Here is a 21,690-nt window from a genome sequence, read left to right as displayed (position 1 = left end):
CTTCCCAGGGCGACAGACACTCCCACACGGCCTCAACCAGGCTGAGGTAATTGTTACTGTTATGGCTTTAACGATGTGAGTGGGAGAACATGAGAATTCTGAAAGAGATTTATTTACTGCAAAGCATCCCAAATACCTCATTAATCTGCTTTTCATTTGGCAAACTCTTCCTTCGTTAAAAGTGCCACACTCTGCTCTGCGGTTTATGACAAAGCAAAAACGTCTCTGGGAGGCAAAGCAGCAAAATGGAAAGAATGGGGGCTCTGGAACAAATCAGACGTGAGTTTGATTTCCAAGTGTGCTACTTGTTCTGTGACTGTGGGCACTTTTCCTTAGCCTGTTAGAACCCCATCTTCCTCATCTGTCAAGAGAAGATGATTGTCCTGTCCTGGTTTATGAATATTGAGATCAGCCCTAGGCCCGAGGGCACTATGTTTGTTTCTCCTTTAAGGTTCAGTGGTCACCTGCAAAAGGAAGATCATTATATTACCAACTTCATACACTTCGTGATGAGGATTTAAATGGGTGAATGTATGTAAACTAATTAGAACAGAGTCTGGCACAGAGGAAGTTCTATACAAGTGTGTGTTATCATCATTAAGGATTAAATGACACACATAAAGGACGCTTTGAATGGTGACTTGCACCTGTTACATATGAGGTGCTCAATACATGTACGGGAAAACGTCTCCCCTCCCAACTAGAGACTTTTCCTCGGGGTCTGAAGAAACTCCTTGGGTGGGAGGAGCTTTTCAAAATTATATACTCAGGGCTTCCCTGGTGGCGCAGTGGTTGAGAGTCCGCCTGCCGATGCAGGGGACACGGGTTCGTGCCCCGGTCCGGGAGGATCCCGCATGCCGCGCAGCAGCTGGGCCCGTGAGTCGTGGCTGCTGAGTCTGTGCATCCGGAGCCTGTGCTCCATAACGGGAGAGGCCACAACAGTGAGAGGCCCGCGTACCGAAAAAAAAAAAAAAATTATATACTCAGAACTTTAGAGAAGGAGGAATCACGTAGATAAAAACTGTTTACAAAGAAACAGACTGACGGAGGTAGAGGGGGAGAGCAGGGATGAGAGGTAGGAGAAGGGTGCTTCCCTGGTAAGGTGTCACAGTTGTCAGAAAGGAAAATTCCAGGTCTCCTGATACCCAGATGACTACATTCTTTTCCCCGGGTCATGCTGCCTTTTAAGTGTTGTCTTGATTGAGAAACACCTTCCTACAAACAGAGTTCAAATTGTCAGGTGATCTCTGATCTTCTTTGAGGTTCTAATAAAATGAGAATAAAGAAAAGACATGGACTCAGGATGGTTTAGGAAGATACTGGGAACATAAAGGGAGAGAACGGCTCCCCCCAAAAATCCCAATTCAGAGCAGGGACTATTTACCTCACTCTGGACAGTAAAATAGGGGCAGCACACCCGGGTACTTGCCACCCCGAAATCCAAATCCAGGAAGCTCTGCCTCCCTTGGTTAATTTTTTTTTTTTTTTTTTTTTTTGCGGTATGCGGGCCTCTCACTGTTGTGGCCTCTCCCGTTGCGGAGCACAGGCTCCGGATGCGCAGGCCCAGCGGCCATGGCTCACGGGCCCAGCCGCTCCGCGGCATATGGGATCCTCCCAGACCGGGGCACGAACCCGTATCCCCTGCATCGGCAGGCGGACTCTCAACCACTGCGCCACCAGGGAGGCCCTCCCTTGGTTAATTTTAAACGCTGCTTTCATATCGCAGTTTAGATTTGTTTTGTTTTGTATGTACAGTATCAGTGAGCTCCAGATTCCTTATTCCTTAGCTCTAGGAATGAGAGCCCTTTCCAGCTGATTTGGTGTCACTCACCACTGAGGGAGGTAGAATATTCCTCTTCTGATTGGAAATACTCACTTTATTTCAGTGAGTCTCCTTCATTTCTTTCCCTTCAATCAGGGAGATAGATCTCACCGAGGGCGTTCTGCCTTTCAAAGCAGTTTTCACTTCAATAACTAAGATTTTTAAAATTTTTTCAAGTAACCAAAGAAACAGAAGCCAAGAGTACAAGAAAAAGAGCACAGAAAAATAGAAGGGAAAAAAAATCAGCCCCAGGGTGAACACAAATATTGATATATGGGGTCCCCTAAGCTTGAGTCTAGGCTCTATTTTGTGCTTAAATCCTGGGCTCCTCTGGCAGCTAATAGGTATTAATGTCTGCCAAAAAACACTAATAAGTATTTTCATGAGGAACCAAGGGGAGGATAAGGTGATGGTCTTAATATAGTTTTAATGTTCCCCAGCTCTGTCCATGGCCTACCTACCCTCATGGACTCAGTGCTAAAAAGAGAAGGCTGTCCATCTAAAAATAAAGAGAAGGCATACTAACAATCCTGCCCTGCTATGAGATCCATGCATATCCCGAAAGGGAGAGGACTGCATGTCCTGCTTCTGCCTGGCTCACATCAAGAACTCCAAGAAGGGCTTCCCTGGTGGTGCAGTGGTTGAGAGTCCGCCTGCCAGTGCAGGGGACACGGGTTCGTGCCCTGGTGTGGGAAGATCCCACATGCCGCGGAGTGGCTGGGCCTGTGAGCCAGGGCCCTGAGCCTGCGCGTCCGGAGCCTGTGCTCCACAACGGGAGAGGCCACAACAGTGAGAGGCCCGTGTACCGCAAAAAAAAAAAAAAAAAAAGAACTCCAAGAAAGAAATCAGAGGCAGAGGCAAGAACGGTACCAGGGAAGGCTGCCAACTGAGAGCAAAATCTGTGTCCCCTATGAGGGCAACCAGCCTACCACCACGGGGGCTGAAGTGGAGGAGGAAGGAAACGTATCCTGGAACCCACAGGAGGTGGACAGAACGGGAGCACATGTAGGAGACAACCCCTGGGACTCTGCTGGGGCTGGGTGGGGAGGACATGGAGATTTGTAATAGCCGAAGAGATAAAAAGCTAAAAATACGGGTTATTACCATGGCTGTGACCCCTTTTAAAACTCCAGGCTAGCGTGGCCTGAGAAAATGGGTTGACATTGGTAATATCACCTCCTTCTGTTATTTCTCTACAGTTTAATCTGCACACAGTGTTGTAACGAGGATCCCTAGTGGGCTGTATTCATCCAGACTAAATCTCTTCTGATGCAGGTGTTCCCAGTAAAAGAAATAAGATTCTTGATTCTTAGAATTTAATTATGTGCTGCTCTTTGTATATTAAAGTAATTCAAACTACTGTACCACTGGGGTATATAATTTGTATTACTTTTCTTATAAGTGGAATGGGCTGGTAAAGAATCATGCATTTTCTCACGAAGGTTCCCTTGCAACTAATCACACACGTTTGAGAAATAGCAGGTCAGGACTAGAGTCACCGTGTGTGTCCATGAGACAATTTCTCTGCAAAGAAGCAATAATAATATAAAGAACAGTTAAATCAATTAAACAAGGAGACCATTAGACTGAGGCAGCTCTAATACATTAGCAGCCTACGTAAGCAAACCAAAACCTAAGCCTGTAATGCCTCAAGGTTAAGAAAGTGAAACCTAAGGACAACCAATCGCAGACAGCCAATTCAGCTTTTCCAAATAATGCAAATGCTACAGCCAGTCAGATAATTCCCTCGCTTTGCTCCCCCTGCATCTTCTCTACAGAAGTCTTTCTCCCAGCTCCTGTATGGGGAGCATCCTAACCGTTGCCCATTCGGTGCTGCTCGATTCAAATCAATTTTTGCTGAAATAAACTCTTAAAATTTGAATATGCCTCAGTTTATCTTTTAACAGAACTAAGCAACACCAGTCCAGAAGATACACTGAAAAGCATTTTTATTAGCTAGAGCCTAGCCTTAACCTGTCTGGGTCTCAGTTTCCTCATGAGTTAAAAAAAATTTTTCAGTTAAAAAGATTTCATATGCCTCCCCTTGGAGTTCTTGTGAGGGCCAAAAGAGAGTATTTGAAACATTTTCTAACCTGTAAATTACTATAAAAATAAGGGGCCACCTAGTCCATTGGAGTAATGGAACTTTGTTTTCAGGTAAGTTAAAATACCAGCTTCAGCAAAGAAAAAGACCCAATCCCCTTCAATCACAGTATCTGGGCAGTTCTGGCTCATATTAGAAATCTCTGTATGATGTTACATTCTAACATCCGATATTAAGCTTTCTTTCAGAGAATAAAGAAAATATGTGCTAATATTAAGTTATTCTTGCCATTGTTGTCTTAAATGAATGTGGGTGTCTTCTTAAGGCACTTTATACAAATCAATATGCCACCAACCTAGTGAAATGTGGCCACACACACCAAAAGTACGACTAGAGAGAAACATCCATCCCATGAAAAAAACTAGTGACTTTTAGTGAACAGAATAAGGAAGAACTTAAATTGGAGTCTGTGGGTGGTGACAGCAGAAGAAGTGGGTCATCCTTCTAAACCTCATTTCCTCCGAAGTTTTATGTTAATAGAGGCCCAACCACCAAAAAGTGAGTTTCCATATTGCCTAGGGAAAATATTTGAATATTTTTCAAATAACTTTCCTTAATACCCTATGCAACTGAGAAATCCCACAGGCCTGTAAATCTTAACAAAGCCATTGTTTCCAGGTCTAAACCCTGCCTTTGGGTTTGGCTTTCTCCCCTTCTTTATGGACGAATAACATTTTCAATCAAGTTGTTTTTCTTCTTACTCTGGGAACCAAGCTCATTTTGCATAAACATAATCCTCTCTGGCATAAAGCCAGAGATTTTCAGGCTCTCTGGCTTTACCTTCCCTTTCTCATCACTACTAGAACATGAAAGTCACACTCCAGGAATCTCAGGGGGTGCAGGAGAGATGCTGTGCAGTGGGATGCAAGTTGCTTCTGAAATCTTAAGAGCAGGGTCACCTCAGAGAAGATGCTTCACACCCAAGTCAGGTTCTCAATTGTAAACCATGTATAATAGTGACACTGGTAAGAATCAGATAAGACTTCACTCAATGACTGCTCTTCTATGAATGCTCTCCTGTCCACTTTCCCCCTCCCTTAATGAGAATGGGCCACTCGCCACCTTTGCCTCCACAACTAAGGTATATACAAGCTTCGATCACAACGTTTCCGTCATTTACTTGCTTTTTTTGGGGGGCCGTGCGCCTTGTGGGGATCAGTTCCCCGACCAGGGATGGAACCTGGGCCCCCTGAAGTGGAAGCACAGAGTCCTAACCACTGGACCAGCAGGCAATTCCCTCATTTACTTGTCTATATTTCTGTCTACCCTCACCAGACTGAAGACTTTTACAGGGCAGTACCTTTGTCTTATTTATTTCAGAAATCCCCAAACCACGCTTGCCAATGTTTGTTATGTAATAGACTCTAAAGAAATGTCTGTTGAAGGATTAATTTGTTAATTGACTGACTAGTTGATTGATTGAATGAATGCCACAGATGAAAGCACCTTAGAAACCTCCTATCGCTAGACAAATGTAAGTCATTATTATGTGGAATTCCATAAATTAGCTTTGAACGTGAGGTAATTAGGCAATTGTTCAAAGTCAAGAGGTAATGGACCTTTTAAACGTTCTTATTTCATATCATCCTTTGTTTTTGTTTATTTATTTAACCCAGACAGCTGCCAAGAATTTACACATCTTAAGGTAATAACACACTAAAAAAACCCCAAAAAACAGTCCCTGCCACAGAAATACTGAGAAATATTCTGCTGGCTAAATTAGAACTGACTCTTAGAGACACAATGATGAAATTACAGACTTTAAGTTCTTCCTCGAGTACAAACTGGTGTCCTGGGGAGACCATTAATGCTAATGCCAACACAGAACAATGAGGGGACTGTCCTCAGATGCCCATTTTGTTTTTACCAGTTGCTCTCGGTATGAGAGTACTTACAGGAAGTAGCTGGGTGTTTGGGTTTTTTTTTTTTTCACTATTCACTTCATAAATATTGGACACTAGCTGTGTGTTGGCTAAATATAAGAGATGCAAACAAGGATTTCAAGGTGGTGCGCAGGTTGCATGAAAGGTTCTTGACAAGATTACATATACCATAACCAAGGCAGAATGAAATGCCGTAAGACAAACAGAAATACAAAACTCCCCAGTGCAGTAACAGGCCCCTGGAGAAGATCAGAAAAGACTCCATGGAGGAGGTGGTAACTGTGATGAAAGTTAGGCTTTGGACAATACGTCAATCCACATAGACAAGGAGAACAGCATGGTGGGACTGGGGAAGAGTGGGGATTCCAAGGAGGAATGATGCTATACAGAAATTACAGAAGGGAGTGCCAGCTCCCATGGCTGTTTTTAGTCTTCATTTCCAGAAGTTTCCATTCCATCTGCTCCTGGTATGCTAATTTGACTCTGGTAATAACCAATTTGACATAAATCTCTCTCTTTTCACAGCAGCAATAAATAGTATCTTGAAGCAATAGATCAAATACTACATTTATATAATATCCCTAGAGAACTTATTCAAAATTGAAGCACATTTTGAGTATATTGTAATTATATTTTCTTTAATTTTCCTTGGAATTCAAAACAAATACTTCTCAGCATTTTCTGAAAATGATCTGTGCTTAACATGGAAAAACCTTTTAATTACTATAGCATAACATCTTGCCAACTTCTACATCATTTAATCCTTGCCAGATTCTGATTCTAGCATTAGAATTAGCTTCTCTGGAATATTTTTACGAGCTGGGAATGGACATGTTTAACTGTATAACATTTCTTAGCTTCATCAAATTCTAGAACAGCCCCTTCAATCTGTGATAGAAATAAAGAATCAGTTTAATGGTATATCTCTCAAACTAATGTTCTGAAGGATATTAACAGGTGTTTCATTAAAAAATGAGAAATGTTAATGGAACAAAGTAAATATTTCCACACTTATGTGTGGAATCTAAAACATTCAACAAACTAGTGAATAAAACAAAAAGCAGGCAGACTAGCAGATATAGAGAATGGACTGGTGGTTGCCAGTGAGGAGAGGGAGGGGGGAGGGGCATTATAGGGGTAGGGGATTAAATATGGGGTTCTTATCAGATTATATGAAATCATGTGTATGAAACTTTTGAAAATTGTAAAGCATTGTAGAATTTAAAGAATCTTTCATTCAATAAAACTAATAGTTAAAATTTTTTTAATTTTAAAAAATATTCACTTAGATTTGAATAGGGAAGATTACCTGAATATATATTTGGACTGCTCATAGAGTAGGTGATTCAATACCTGACAAAATAAAGGGTACACCTTTTCCAACTAGACACCTCAGGAGTCTATAACTTTACTCCAACAATATCGCCTTTATTCAAAATATTTCTGAACACCTCTTTTAAATTTTCCTTTAGTTTATGACATAGACTCAGTGATGACAACTTTTCATCATTTATGGGTAGATTTGATTTGGAGAATAGACAAAGACATTCAGTGCCAGATCTGGAAAATAAGGTAAATGGCCTTTTGATCACCTGGAATCTTCCTATGAAGTAATGACACCAACTTTCTTGTGTAACTTATGAAGTGGTTACAAAACCAGTAAGATAGGAAGAATTCCAAAGTGTTTTAAATAATGGTAGCATCATTAGAAAAGATATCTTTCTCCAAAAAGAATGTGACAAATTAAACTTTTTGTATGAACATTTAGATATGGTTGTTCAAAATAGTTCTCAATCCTTTTTTTCTCATTTTGTTCAAAAGTAACTTGTCAACTTAAGGCAAATTCCTAAAGATACCTACCTACCTACCAAATGGGTTATTTCCCTTTCAAGGATTGTTTGAAAGGAGAAGTGAGACTTACTCTGTCAGTTCTGGCTCCCTCCCCTTTACAGGGTAGAAAAAAACCTGAGAGGAGAAAAAGACAAGACAAGATTGGGGGTGGGGATATGGGAGGTAGTCAGCAGATATTATTAATGGCCTGGAAGTCAATCAGATTCACAAGGCAAAAGGATTGTTTCAGAATCTCCCAATACCTCTCAAAGCAACTAGGCAAACCTCTGATGGTTTCCAGTCCTAATAGTTACATTACATGGATTTTAAATAACCTCAAAGCTATGGTCCTTTTGGCACTGAGCAATACAGCAATGGGCATTTAAGACACCTGGCTTCCAGCATCCATCCTGCCCCTGCTGGTGGGGCCTTAGCACCTGAGGTAGAGAACTCTGTTTTGTTCATTAATGAATCCCAAGCATTTACAATATATACTCGTAGGTGCTCAATAAACACTTCAAGTAAGAAGGCTTACTCTCACTAGGCCTCAATTTCCTTATGTGTTAAAGAAGGATATTAGCTTAGACCAAGAAATTCCTATCATAATCATGAACCTACTAATGGAGACTCATCATTTTTTCTTTCCTCTGCTTTCCAGTGGCAAAAACCTTTCCCCAAACTATACCAAAGAGCCAATGGTCAGCTGTCTCTTCCTCATGCCTGACTACCATCTATATTATCAACAGACATTTTGCTTTCATAAACTCAAGATTTTCCAGAAATGAGGAGGTGTAGCTAAGATGATGGAGTAGGAAGAGGTGAGCTCACTCTGAGCTCACCTCCTCCCATGGGCACACCAATACTACAACTATTTACAGAGCCACGATTGATGAGAATGATCTGAAGACTAGCAGAAAAGATTTCCCAACTAAAAATATGAAGAAGCACAATGAGGACTTCCCTGGTGGCGCAGTAGTTAAGAATCCGCCTGCCAATGTAGGGGACACGGGTTCGATCCCTGCTCTGGGCAGATCCCACATGCGGCAGAGCAACTAAGCCCATGAGCCATAGCTACTGAGACTGCACTCTAGAGCCTGTGAGCCACAAACTACTGAAGCCCACGTGCCACAACTACTGATGCCTGCGTGCCTAGAGCCTGTGCTCTGCAACAAGAGAAGCCACCACGGTGAGAAGCCCGTGCACCACAACAAAGAGTATCCTCCGCTCACCGCAGCTAGAGAAAGCCCGCACGCAGCAATGAAGACCCAACACAGCCAAAAATAAATAAGTTAAAGAAAAAAAAAAAAAGAATCACAATGAGATAGGTAGGAGGAGTGGATATGTAGTAAACTCAGGAGCCACACCCCTGGGGTAGGTGACCCACAACTGGAAGGATAACCACAACTACAGAGGTTCTCTCCAAGGAGCAAGAGCTCCAAACCCCACATTGGGCTCCCCAGCCAGGGGGTCCTGCACTGGGAAGATGAGCCCCCAGAACAACTGGCTTTGCAGGCCAGCAGAACTTGTATATGGGAGAGCCAGAGGGCTCTGGGAAATAGCTTAAAGGGCACATGCAAAATTTCACATACTCCAAATCCCTGTGCAGAAGCAGCAATTTGAAAGGAATTTGGGTCAGACCCACTTGCTGATCTTGGAGAGCCTCCCAAAGAGGCAAGAGGCTAATGGGACTCCCCCTGGGGACATAAACACTGGTGCCAGCCATTTTGGGGAGCTCGTTCTACCACAAGGACACTGGAACTGGTAAGCACCACTTTGGAGTCCATCTGCTAGCTTACTGGTGCCAGGGGCTTACCGGCCCACCCAGTGCCAGCCCCGAGCCTCCCCAGCCCCACAGCCAGCCTAGTAGGGACCCAGCCCTGACCATCAGAGAGCCAACACTGGCCCCAGGACCCACAAGGCCACACAGCCAGCCATGCTGAGACTTATCCCCACCCACCAGCAGGTCAGCATCCACTGCACAAGGTAAGCCTGGCAGCCAACCTGGCTGGGAGGTGTGGCAGTCAAACCCTGTCTACTAGCACACTCACAATAGTCAGCCCCACCATAAAGAAGGGCCCACACAGCCCACATAAGAGTACTCCTAAAGCATATATCTCTGAAGACCAGAGGGGAACGTGCTGCTAGGCCCCATAGTATGTCTCTAATATGGCCACTTCTCCAAGATTGGAAGCATAACCAATCTACTGAATACATAGAAATAAACAGAGAATTAGGCAAAATGGGGAGACAGAGAAATATATGCCAAATGAATAAACAAGGCAAACATCAGAAAAAGAACTAAATGAAGTGGAGATAAGCAGTCTACCCAATAAAAAGTTCAAGGTAATGATCATAAAGATGCTTAATGAACTCAGGTGAAGAATAGAGAAACATAGTGATAAATTTAACAAAAAGTTAGAAAATATGAAGAAGAACCAAAGAGAGCTAAAGAATACAATAACTGAAATAAAAATACACTAGAAGGAATCAACAGTAGATCAGATGATACAGAGGAACAGCTCAGTGAATTGGAGGACAGAGTAGTGGAAATCACTGAAGGTGAACAGAAAAAAAAATTTTTTTTTAAATGAGGATAGTTTAAGACACCTCTGGGACAACATCAAGAGTATGAACATTCACATTATAAGCGTCCTAGAAGTAGGAGAGAGAAAGGAACAGAGACTTTATCTGAAGAAATAATAGCTGAAAACTTTCCTAACCTGAGTGAAGGAAACAGACATCCAGTTCCAAGAAGCACAGGGAGTCCCAAACAGGATTAACCCAAAGAGGTCCACACCAAGATACACTGTAATTTAAATGGCAAAAATTAAAGATAGGGCCTCCCTGGTGGCGCAGTGGTTGAGAGTCCGCCTGCCGATGCAGGGGATACGGGTTCGTGCCCCGGTCTGGGAGGATCCCATATGCCGCGGAGCAGCTGGGCCCGTGAGCCATGGCCGCTGGGCCTGCGCGTCCGGAGCCTGTGCTCCGCAACGGGAGAGGCCACAACAGTGAGAGGCCCGCATACCGCAAAAAGAAAAAAAAAAAAAAATTAAAGATAAAGAGAGAGTCTTAAAAGCAGCAAGAGGAAAGCAGCTAGTTACACACAAGGGAACTCCCATATGACTATCAGCTGACTTTTCAGCAGAAATTTTGCAGGCCAGAAGGGAGTAGCTTGATATATTCAAAGTGATGATAGGAGGGAGTTCCTTGGCAGTCCAGTGGCTGGGCCTCCATGCTCTTGCTGCCGAGAGACTGGGTTCAATCCCTGGTCGGGGAACTAAGACCCCACAAACCACATGTCACAGCCAAAAAAAAAAAAAAGTGATGAAGGAAAAAACACAACCAAGAATACTCTACCTGTCAAAGTTGTCATTTGGATATAAAGGAAAGATAAAGAGTTTTACAGACAAACAGAAGCTAAAAGAGCTCAGCACCACTAAACTCACCTTACAAGAAATGTCAAAGGGACTTCTCTAAGCAGAAAAGACCAGAATTAGAAATATAAAAATTATAAAAGGAAAAATTCCATTGGTAAAGGCAAACATACAGTAAAGGTAGGAGATCAATTACTTATAAAGCTAGTAGGAAGGTTGAAGACAAAAGTAGTAAAAATCATCTTTATCCACAATAAGTAATTAAGGGATACATAAAAAGATGTAAAATATGATGTCAAGAACATTAAGCATGCACAGGGCAACAGAGGGTGAGTAAAAATGCAGGGTTGTAAGAATGCATTCAACCTTAAGAGATCATAAACTTAAAATAAACATATATATATATATATGGTCACCACAAACAAAAACCCATAACAGATACAAAAATAGAGAAAAAGGAGTCCAAACACAGTATAAAGGTAGCCATGAAATCACAAGAGAAGGCAGCAAAAGAAGAAAGGAAAAAAAAGAACTACAAAAACAACCCCAAAACAATTAAGAAAATGGCAAAAAGTACATACCTATCAATTCTTACTTAAAATATAAATGGACTAGATGTTCTAGTCAAAAGACATAAGGTACCTGAATGGATTAAACAAAACAAGACCCATATATATGCTGCCTACAAGGAACTCACTTCAGATCTAATGACACACAGAATAAATGTGTGGGGATGGAAAAAGGTATTACACGTAAATGGAAATTGAAAGAAAGCCAAAATACAATACTTAAATCTGACAAAATAGACTTTAAAATAAAGACTGTTAAAAATCCACAAACAATAAATGCTGAACAGGGTGTGGAGAGAAGGGAACCTGTTGGTGGGAATGTAAATTGGTGCAGCCACTATGGAGAACAGTTTGAAGGTTCCTTAAGAAACTAAAAAGAGAGCTAGCATGTGATCCTGCAATCCTACTCCTGGGCATATACCTGGAGAAAAACATGGTTCAAAAGGATACAATGTTCATTGCAGTGCTGTTTACAATAGTCAAGACATGGAAGCAACCTAAATGTCCATCGACAGAAGAATGGATAAAAAAGATGTGGTACATATATACAATGGAATATTACTCAGCCATTAAAAAGAATAAAATAATGCCACTTGCAGCAACATGGACGGACCTAGAGATCGTCATACTGAGTGAAGTAAGTCAGACAGAGAAAGAGAAATATCGTATGATATTGTTTATATGCGAAATCTTAAAAAATGATACAAATGAACTTATTTACAAAACAGAAACAGATTCACATACTTAGAGAATGAATTTATGGTTACCAGGGGAGAAGGGTGGCGGGAGGGATATTAGAGAGTTTGGGATTGACATGTACACACTGCTATATTTAAAATGGATAACCAACAAGGACCTACTGTATAGCACAAGGAACTCTGCTTAATATTCTATAACAATCTAATTGCGAAAAGAATTTGAAAAAGAATAGATACATGTATATGTATAACTGAATCACTTTGCTGTACACCTGAAAGTAACACAACATTGTTAATCAACTGTACTCCAATATAAAATAAAAAGTTAAAAAATAAAATAAAGACTGTTACAAGAGACAAAGAAGGACACTACAAAATGATCATCGATCAATCCAAGAAGAAGATATAACAATTGTAAATATATATGCACCCAAAATAGGAGCGCCTCAATATATAAGGCAAATATTAACAGACATAAAGGGAGAAATCAACAATAACACAATAATAGTAGGGGACTTTAACACCCCACATACATCAATGGACAGATCATCCAGACAGAAAAATCAATAAAGAAACACTCGCCTTAAATGACACATTAGACCTCATGGACTTAATAGATATCTATAGAACACTTCATGCAAAAGCAGGAGAATACACAATCTTTTCAAGTTCACGTGGAACATTCTCCAGGATAGATCACATGCTAGGCATAGAACAAGTCTCAACAAGTTTACGAATACTGAGATCATATCAAGCATTTTTTCTGACCACAATGCTATGAGACTAGAAATCAACTACAAGAAAAAAAACTACAAAAAAACACAAACATGTGGAGGCTAAGCAATAGGCTACTGAACAACCAATGGGTCACTGAAGAAATCAAAGAGGCAATCAAAAAATACCTAGAGGCAAATGAAAATGGAAACAATGATCCAAAATCTATGGGACACAGCAAAAGCAGTTCAAAGAGGGAAGTTTATAGCAATACAAGCCTACCTCAGTAAACAAGAAAAATCTCAAGTAAACAACCTAACTTTACCTAAAGGAACTAAAAAAGGATAAAACAAAGCCAAAATTAATAGAAGGAAAAAAATCATAAAGCTCAGAGCAGAAATAAATGAAATATAGAGACTAAAAAACCAAAAGATCAATGAAACTAAGAGCTGGTCTCTGACAAGATGAACAAAGTTGATAAACCTTTAGCTAGATTGACCAAGAAAAAAAGATAGGACCCAAGTGACTAAAATCAGAAAGGAAAGAAAAGTTACAACAAACATCACCAAAATAAAAAGGATCATAAGAGATTACTATAAACAATTATATGCTAAAAATATGGACAACCTAGAAGAAATGGATAAATTCCTAGAAACACACAATCCTCCAAGACTGAATCAGGAAGAAATAAAAAATATGAACAGACCAATTACCAGGAATAAAATTGAATCAGTAATAAACAAACAAACAAACAAAACTCCAAACAAAGAACAGTCCAGGAACAGATGGCTTCACAGGAGAATTCTACCAAACATTTAGAGAAGAGTTAATGCTTATCCTTCTCAAACTATTCCCTAAAACTGCAGAGGAAGGTACTCATTGTGAGGCCAGCATTACCCTGATACCAAAACCAGGTACCAAAGACACCACAAAAAAACAAAACTGCAAGCCAATATCACTGATGAATATAGAAGCAAAAATCCTCAACAAAATATTAGCAAACCAAATTCAACAATACATTAAAAGGATCATCCACCATGATCAAGTGGGATTTATTCCAGGGATTCAAGGATGGATCCATATCCACAAATCAATAAGGTGAACACCACATTAACAAACTGAAGAACAAAAACTATATAATTATCTCAATAGATGTAGAAAAGGCTTTTGATAAAACTCAACATCCACTTAGGGTAAAAACTCTCCAGAAAGTAGGTAGAGAGGGAATATCCTCAATATAATAAAGTCCAAATATCACAAGCCTTCAGCCAACACCATACTCAACGGTGAAAAGCTAAAACCATTTCCTCTATCAGGAACAAGACAAGGATGCCCACTCTCACCACTTTTAGTCAACATAGTATTGGAAACACTAGCTACAGAAATCAGACAAGAAAAAGAAATAAAAGGAATCCAAAATGGAAAGAAAGAAGTAAAACTATCACTGTTTGCAGATGACATAATACTATATATAGAAGATCGTAAAGATGCCACCAAAAAAAATCAGAACTAATAAATAAATTCAGTAAAGTTGCAGGATACAAAATTAATATACAGAAATCTGTTGTGCTTCTATACACTAACAATGAACTATCAAAAAGAGAAATTAAGAAAACAATCCCATTTACAATTGCATCAAAAGAATAAATACCCAGGAATAAATCTAACCAAAGAGGTAAAAGACTTGTACTTGGAAAACTGTAAAACATTGATGAAAGAAACTGAAGACAACACGAACAAATGGAACAATATACTATGCTTATAGATTGGAAGAATGAATATTATTAAATTGACCATACTCCCCAAGGCAATCTACAGATTCAATGCAATATCTATCAAAATACCAGTGGCATTTTTCACGGAACTAGCACAAATAATTCTAAAATTTGTATGAAAGCACAAAAGACCCTAAATAGCCAGAACAATCTTGAGAAAGAAGAACAAAACCGGAGGTATCATGCTCCCTTATTCCAAGCCATACTACAAAACTATAGTAATGAAAACAGTATAGTACTGCCACAAAAACAGACACATACATCAGTGGAACTGAATGGAGAGCCCAGAAATGAACCTACATGTATATGAACAATTATTCTACAATAAAGGAGGCAAGAGAATATGATGGGAAACGATAGCCTCTTAAATAAATGGTGCCAGGAAAGCTGGACAACTGCATGCAACAAGAATTAAACTGGACTACTTTCTCACACCATATACAAAAATAACCTCAAAATGGATTCATGCCTTAAATGGAAGACCTGAAACCATAAAACTCCTAAAACCATGAAAACATAGACAATATGCTCTTTGACACTGATCTTATCAATAATTTTTTGGTTATGTCTCCAAAGGCAAGGGAAACAAAGACAAAAATAAATAAAAAACAAATGGGACTACATCAAACTAGAAAGCTTTTGCACAGCAAAGAAAACTATCAACAAAACAAAAATGCAGCCTACTGAATAGGAAAATATATTTGCAAACAATATATCTGACAAGGGGTTAATATCCAAAATATACAGAGAACTCATGCAACTCAACATCAAAAAAACAAATAACCCAATTTAAAAAATGGGCAGAGCACCTGAATAGACATTTTCCCAAAGGAGAGAAACAGATGGCCAACAGACACATGAAAAGATGCTCAACACCACTTATCATCAGGGAAATGCAAATCAAAACCACAACCCAATACCACCTCATACCTGTCAGAATGGCTATCATCAAAAAGATAACAAATAACATGTAACGGCAAGGATATAGAAAGGGAATCCTCATGCCTCATTGGTGGGACTGTAAATTGGTGTAGCCACTATGGAAAACAGTATGGAGGTTCCTAAAGAAACTAAAAATAGAACTACCATACAATCCAGCAATTGCACTTCTGGGTATTTATCCAAAGAAAACAAAAACACTGATTTGAAAAGATATATGCACTCCAATGTTTATTGCAGCATTATTTAAAATAGCCAAGGTATGGAAGCAACCTAAGATAGACATAGACAACTGTATAAAGAAGATGTGGAATATTACAAAATTATAATGGAATATTCCTCAGCCATAAAAAAATTAAATCTTGTCATTTGCAACAGCATGGATGGACCTAGAAGGTATTATATTAAGTGAAATAAGTTAGAAAGAGAAAGACAAAAACCACCTGATCTCACTTATATGTGGAATCTAAAAAACAAAAACAAACAAAACAAAATGAAAACAGAGTCATACACACAGAGAACAAACAGGTGGTTGCCAGAAGGAGGGGTGGGGAGGTAAAGCAGGTGTAGAAGATAAGAGGTACAAACCTCCAGTTATATAATATATAAGCCACAGGAATATAATATACAGCATAAGGAATATGGTAAGTAATACTGTAAAAAGTTTGTACATGGAAAGATGGTTACTAGAGTTATGGTGATCATTTTATAATGTATGCAAATGTCAAATTATTATGTAGTAACCTGAAACTAACATAATAGCATACATCAACTATGTTTCAATTTTAAAAAAAACGTTTTCCAGAAATGAAAATAAAGTGGGGCAAAAACTACTTGTTGCCTACAAAATACCTATTCTTTTCTTCTTTCTCAGTAGCAGAATTCAATTTTGTTGGGACTGTGATATGTTCAGCTAAAACAAAAAACATTTCCCCACCTCCCTTGTGGTTGCTATAGTTATACGACACAGTTCTGGCCTAAGAAATGAAAGCAGTAAAATTTCCTAACAGAAGAACAGAATCAGTTGGTAGTGCTGCATTCTGCTGAAGCATGGACACAGTGCTGAGATGCTGGAGGTGGGAGCACCATTCTACAACCTCAAGTAAATAGAAGGTAAGGGCCATTTGCAACAACATGGATGGATTTGGATCCATGTTATGCTAAGTGAAATAAGTCAGACAGAGAAAGACAATACTGTATGATATCACTTATATGTGGAGGAACCTAAAAAATACAACGAACTAGTGAATATAACAAAAAAGCAACAGATTCACAAATACAGAGAACAAACTAGTGGTTACCACTGGGGAAAGGGAAGGGGGAGGGGCAATATAGGGGTAGGGGACAAAGGGGTACAAACTGTTATGTATAAAATAAGCTACAAGGACCTAGATATAGTCATACTAAGTGAAGTAAGTCAGACAGAGGAAGACAAATATCATATGATATCACTTATATGTGGAATCTAAAAAAAATGATACAAATGAACTTATTTACAAAACAGAAACAGACTCATAGACTTTGAAAACAAACTTATGGTTACCAAAGGGGAAAGGACGGGGAGGGATAAATTAGGAGGTTGAGGTTAACATATATACACTACTGTATATAAAATAATCAACAAGGACCTACTGGTATCTGGAACTCTACTCAATATTCTGCAATAACCTAAATGGGAAAAGAATCTGAAAAAGAATAGATACATGTAGACGTATAACCGAATCACTCTGCTGTACACCTGAAACTAACACAAAATTGTAAATCAACTATACTCCAATATAAATTTTTTTTTAAATTTTGGGACTTCCCTGGTGGCACAGTGGTTAAGAATCCGCCTGCCAATGCAGGGGACACAGGTTTGAGCCCTGGCACAGGAAGATCCCACATGCTGTGGAGCAACAAAACCCGTGCAGCACAACTACTGAGCCTGCATTCTAGAGCCTACGAGCCACAACTACTGAGCCCGTGTGCCACAACTACTGAAGCCTGCGTGCCTAGAGCCCGTGCTCTGCAACAAGAGAAGCCACCGCAATGAGAAGTCCATGCACCACAGCAAGGAGTAGCCCCCGCTCACTGCAACTAGAGAAAGCCCGTGCACAGCAACAAAGACCCAATGCAGCCAAAAATTAAATAAATTTATTTAAAAAATTTTTTTAATGAAAAAATAAAATAAGCTACAAGGATACAACATAGGGAATATAGCCAATATATCATAATAACTATAAATGGAGTATAACCCTTAAAAATTGTGAATCACTATATTGTACAGCTGTAACTTATATAATATTATACATCAGCTATATTTAATTTAAAAAAATAGTAGGGAAGGGCCAAGAGAAGCGCTGTCAGGACCTCCAGGAAGCAGACACTGAATCAGAGTTAGGAGTGCAACTCTGGCATTATTGGGAGGGTAAAGACCAAAAGTGGTATTGGAGGAGGGTAGGGGATTGGGCCACAAAGGCCTTCAGATTTTCTGACTTGAAAATCTGACCACGCTTTTGAGAGGAAAGGGGCAAGAAGGCAGTTTTGAACAAGAGGAGCCTTGAATTAAGATGCAAATCTCACAAAATTTCAGCAAAGCCAACAGGAGCCTCCAGAGCAGAGACTGTCCATTTGATGAATCCTATATCAGAGAGAATGGCCATGCCCAAGTGTCTTCTGGTATGCTCAGTCATTACTTGGGGGCTGCCTGGGAAAAGTGTGGCCCTCCATCAAAAGCTGAGGCAGATCCTGAAAGCGTTGCATTTGGAGTCTCTCAAGACGGCAAAGTCTTCCTTGAAGAAAGATCTAAGCAGTAGACCTGCATGGCCACCACCACAGTGAAGGTCTCAGCCCCGACATCGTTAAGCTGGGATTACTGCTGGCAACTCCCCATTTCTGGCTTCTCATTGTGTCAGGGAAATGAAACCACTAATTTATTTAGTCCTGTGTTTGGGGGTTTCGGTTCTCTGTGTTTCTATAAATTATCAACTCAGATTCCACTGGGCGAGTCTCTAGTTAACAGTAAATTAGGTGCCTGGGGAGATACATTCACCACCATTCCAGGCTATGAGAGCTCTAGTCAATGAAACAACAGCCTGGGTGCAATGCTGTTCACCAGGCAAATATGAGCACCAGTTTCCCGGGAGAATTTTAGTGACAACTTGAATAATTGTTTGCAAAAAAACAGAAATAATAGGCTTAATGAGTGTCTGCTTGGGGGGCTGATGTTTGGGCATTAGTGTAAGAATTTTCAGATAGCTACTCACATCAAAGAAATTACTGTTTTCTTACTTCTGGATTCTTAACCGCATTGTCAGTGCTTGAAATGCTAGAAGTTTGACTTCCAGATAGCCTTAGGAAGCACACTTTTATCTCTCTGGACTTCAAATTCCTCTTTACAAAATGAGGAGGTTGATTATGTACCACTGCAAGTATTTAAAACAGAGGGGACTGAAGGCACGGAATGGGTAACACAGGTGATGGAGAAGCTGAGAGTTGAACAGGTGATGATGTCATAACCCAGATATTAGCAACAACAGGAAGCCAATACCACCTTTAGGGTGGAGAACAAAGAGAAGAGGTGGTACTGCTGGAACTCAGGACGGTCCATAAGCCAACAAAGCCTGAAGCATGGAGAGCCTGTACAGTGGGAGCTGGAGCCACGTGATAAATTCACCTGCTGCCAGAGCATCAGCCCAAGGCAGAGGGAGGAGGGAAAATACCCTGGCTTCTCCCAACCTCCCTTGGGGCTCTCACCAGTGCCTCCACTGGCTAAAGTCAGTGAGAAGCTAGCAAACACAAGACTTTGGTAAACCACAGCCTTCGTGGGTCAGCCCCTCCGTGATAGAGAACACAGCAGCAGAAGCACAAAAAAAAAAGGAACTCAGGCAGAGCAGGTCCAAGACCATCATAGTCTAGATCAAAGGCATCTACATTTTTTTCAGAAGTAGGTCACAAGAAAATAACATAATTGGGAAGACTGTTTGAACTGTTGATAATGGTAGCTAGAGAAGATCAATGATTATCATATAAACATGGACTTTACTCAGAAATAAGGCAAATGTATACCAAGGCATTATTCATACTCATGATCTCTTGATTCATCAAATGGGTCTGGTGTAACTAGCTGAATTCAGATAGTTCAAAATTATATAATTAATAAAACTCATTTCCATCATATCTGCTAACATGATTCCTGTTAGCTGCCACCCATTCAGCATGAGCTAATTTGTGTGTGTGATTTTGTTTCATCATTTTTTGTGTGTGTGTGTGGTACGCGGGCCTCTCACTGTTGTGGCCTCTCCCGTTGCGGAGCACAGGCTCCGGACATGCAGGCTCAGCGGCCATGGCTCATGGGCCTAGCTGCTCCGCGGCACGTGGGATCTTCCCAGACCAGGGCATGAACCCATGTCCCCTGCATTGGCAGGCGGACTCTCAACCATTGTGCCACCAGGGAAGCTCCTGGTCATTTATTTTAAGTTAACCAAAAGCTCCAGGTAGCCAGGACCCAGAGCGGGGGTAGCTGCACTGCTCTGAGGATCTCTTACTGGATGCTGGGCCAAGACACCTCAATTCCTCCTAATTTAATAGTCCCTATTTCTCCAGGGTAACAGCACCTTCCACTGAGGAAAGGCTCCCAAAAGCTTTAAGGAGGTGGTGCATCTGTCACATGGTCATGCCAACATTGTCAGCCTCCACCAGGCCAAGGGGTACTGACTCTTGCCTAGGAAGTTCTTTAAGCCTAGTTCTTACAGTCACACAAATGATTCATAAGGGAGCTCAGAACCGCTGAGAACTTCCTGGAGCCATAAACACTTATCCATCTCTAGACCTTTGGGGCACCAAACTTCTAAAATGAAATCTTTGGATGTCAAATAAAGCTAAGCCAAAACTGAAACTCCTCAACCCCATCATCCTGGTTTGTTCTCTAGAATAGGGGTCCCCAACTGGTCCACACCCTGTTCGGAAATGAGCCGCACAGCAGGAGATGAGCACTGGGCCAGCGAGCAAAGCTTCATCTGTCGCTCCCCATCGCTCGCGTTACTGCCTGAACCATTCCTGCCCACCCCCCGCCACCGGTCCATAGAAAAATTGTCTTCCACGAAACTGGTCCCTGGTGCCAAAATGGTTGGGACCGCTGCTCTAGAAGCCTGCTGGGCACTGCATGTCAGCCGACTATGCTGAAGGCACACAGTTGAAGCCTAGCACTTCTGTGTTTCATGAGCAGCACTTTAATGTCCCCCCAAAAAGGATATGAGTTAAAAATGACCAACATAAACACGAGCTTGTGTTTTTCTCTATTCACTTAAGGAAAGGGTATAATTCCATAACTACACAGCCCCTGTTACCATCCTTCAGATTCTCCTCCTCTGAATCCAGAGTTCCAGCCAAGGGTGACATAGTAACTTTGGTTCCAGGAGGGCAATGAGATGGCTGAGTGGAGAGCATCACATTTCAGCCTTAGCTCAATAAAGCCGACCCAGCAAAAACAGAAGCACTTATCAGTGAGGTAACAGACAAACAAAATTTTCTTTGTGGCTTAAAAACTATACTCCCATGCACCCCATTTTAAGAATTTAGGAAAGAGTGAAGCAACCTAAATGTCCATAGACAGTTGAATGGATAAAGAAATGTGGTACATATATACAATGTACAATGGAATATTACTCAGCCATAAAGAAGAATGAAATAATGCCATTTGCAGCCACATGAATGGACCTAGAGATTATCATACTAAGTGAAGCAAGCCAGAGAGGGAAAGACAAATATCATATGATTTATATGTGCCATCTAAAAAAAAAAGATACAAATCAACTTATTTATAAAATAGAAATAGACCCACAGACATAGAAAGCAAACTTATGGTTACCAAAGGGGATGGGGGGGGATAAATTAGGAGTCTGGGATTAACATGTACACACTACTATATATAAAATAGATAGCGGCTTCCCTGGTGGCACAGTGGTTAGGAATCCACCTGCCAATGCAGGGGTCACGGGT

At 40.6% G+C, this 21,690-nt stretch overlaps 1 protein-coding gene across 2 annotated transcripts in view; it reads right to left on the bottom strand.

The window, feature by feature from the left end:
- LOC309815695 (uncharacterized protein) overlaps positions 1 to 21,690 on the bottom strand; it is a 274,409-nt gene that overhangs the window by 34,906 nt on the left and 217,813 nt on the right. The gene's annotated exons all lie outside the window — the stretch shown is intronic.

The sequence above is a fragment of the Mesoplodon mirus genome, assembly GCF_964341445.2.
Source record: "Mesoplodon mirus genome assembly, chromosome: 14".
Lineage (NCBI taxonomy): Eukaryota > Metazoa > Chordata > Mammalia > Artiodactyla > Ziphiidae > Mesoplodon > Mesoplodon mirus.
The sequence above is the reverse complement of the archived record's forward strand: the minus strand, read 5'-3'. Positions and strand labels throughout refer to the sequence as shown.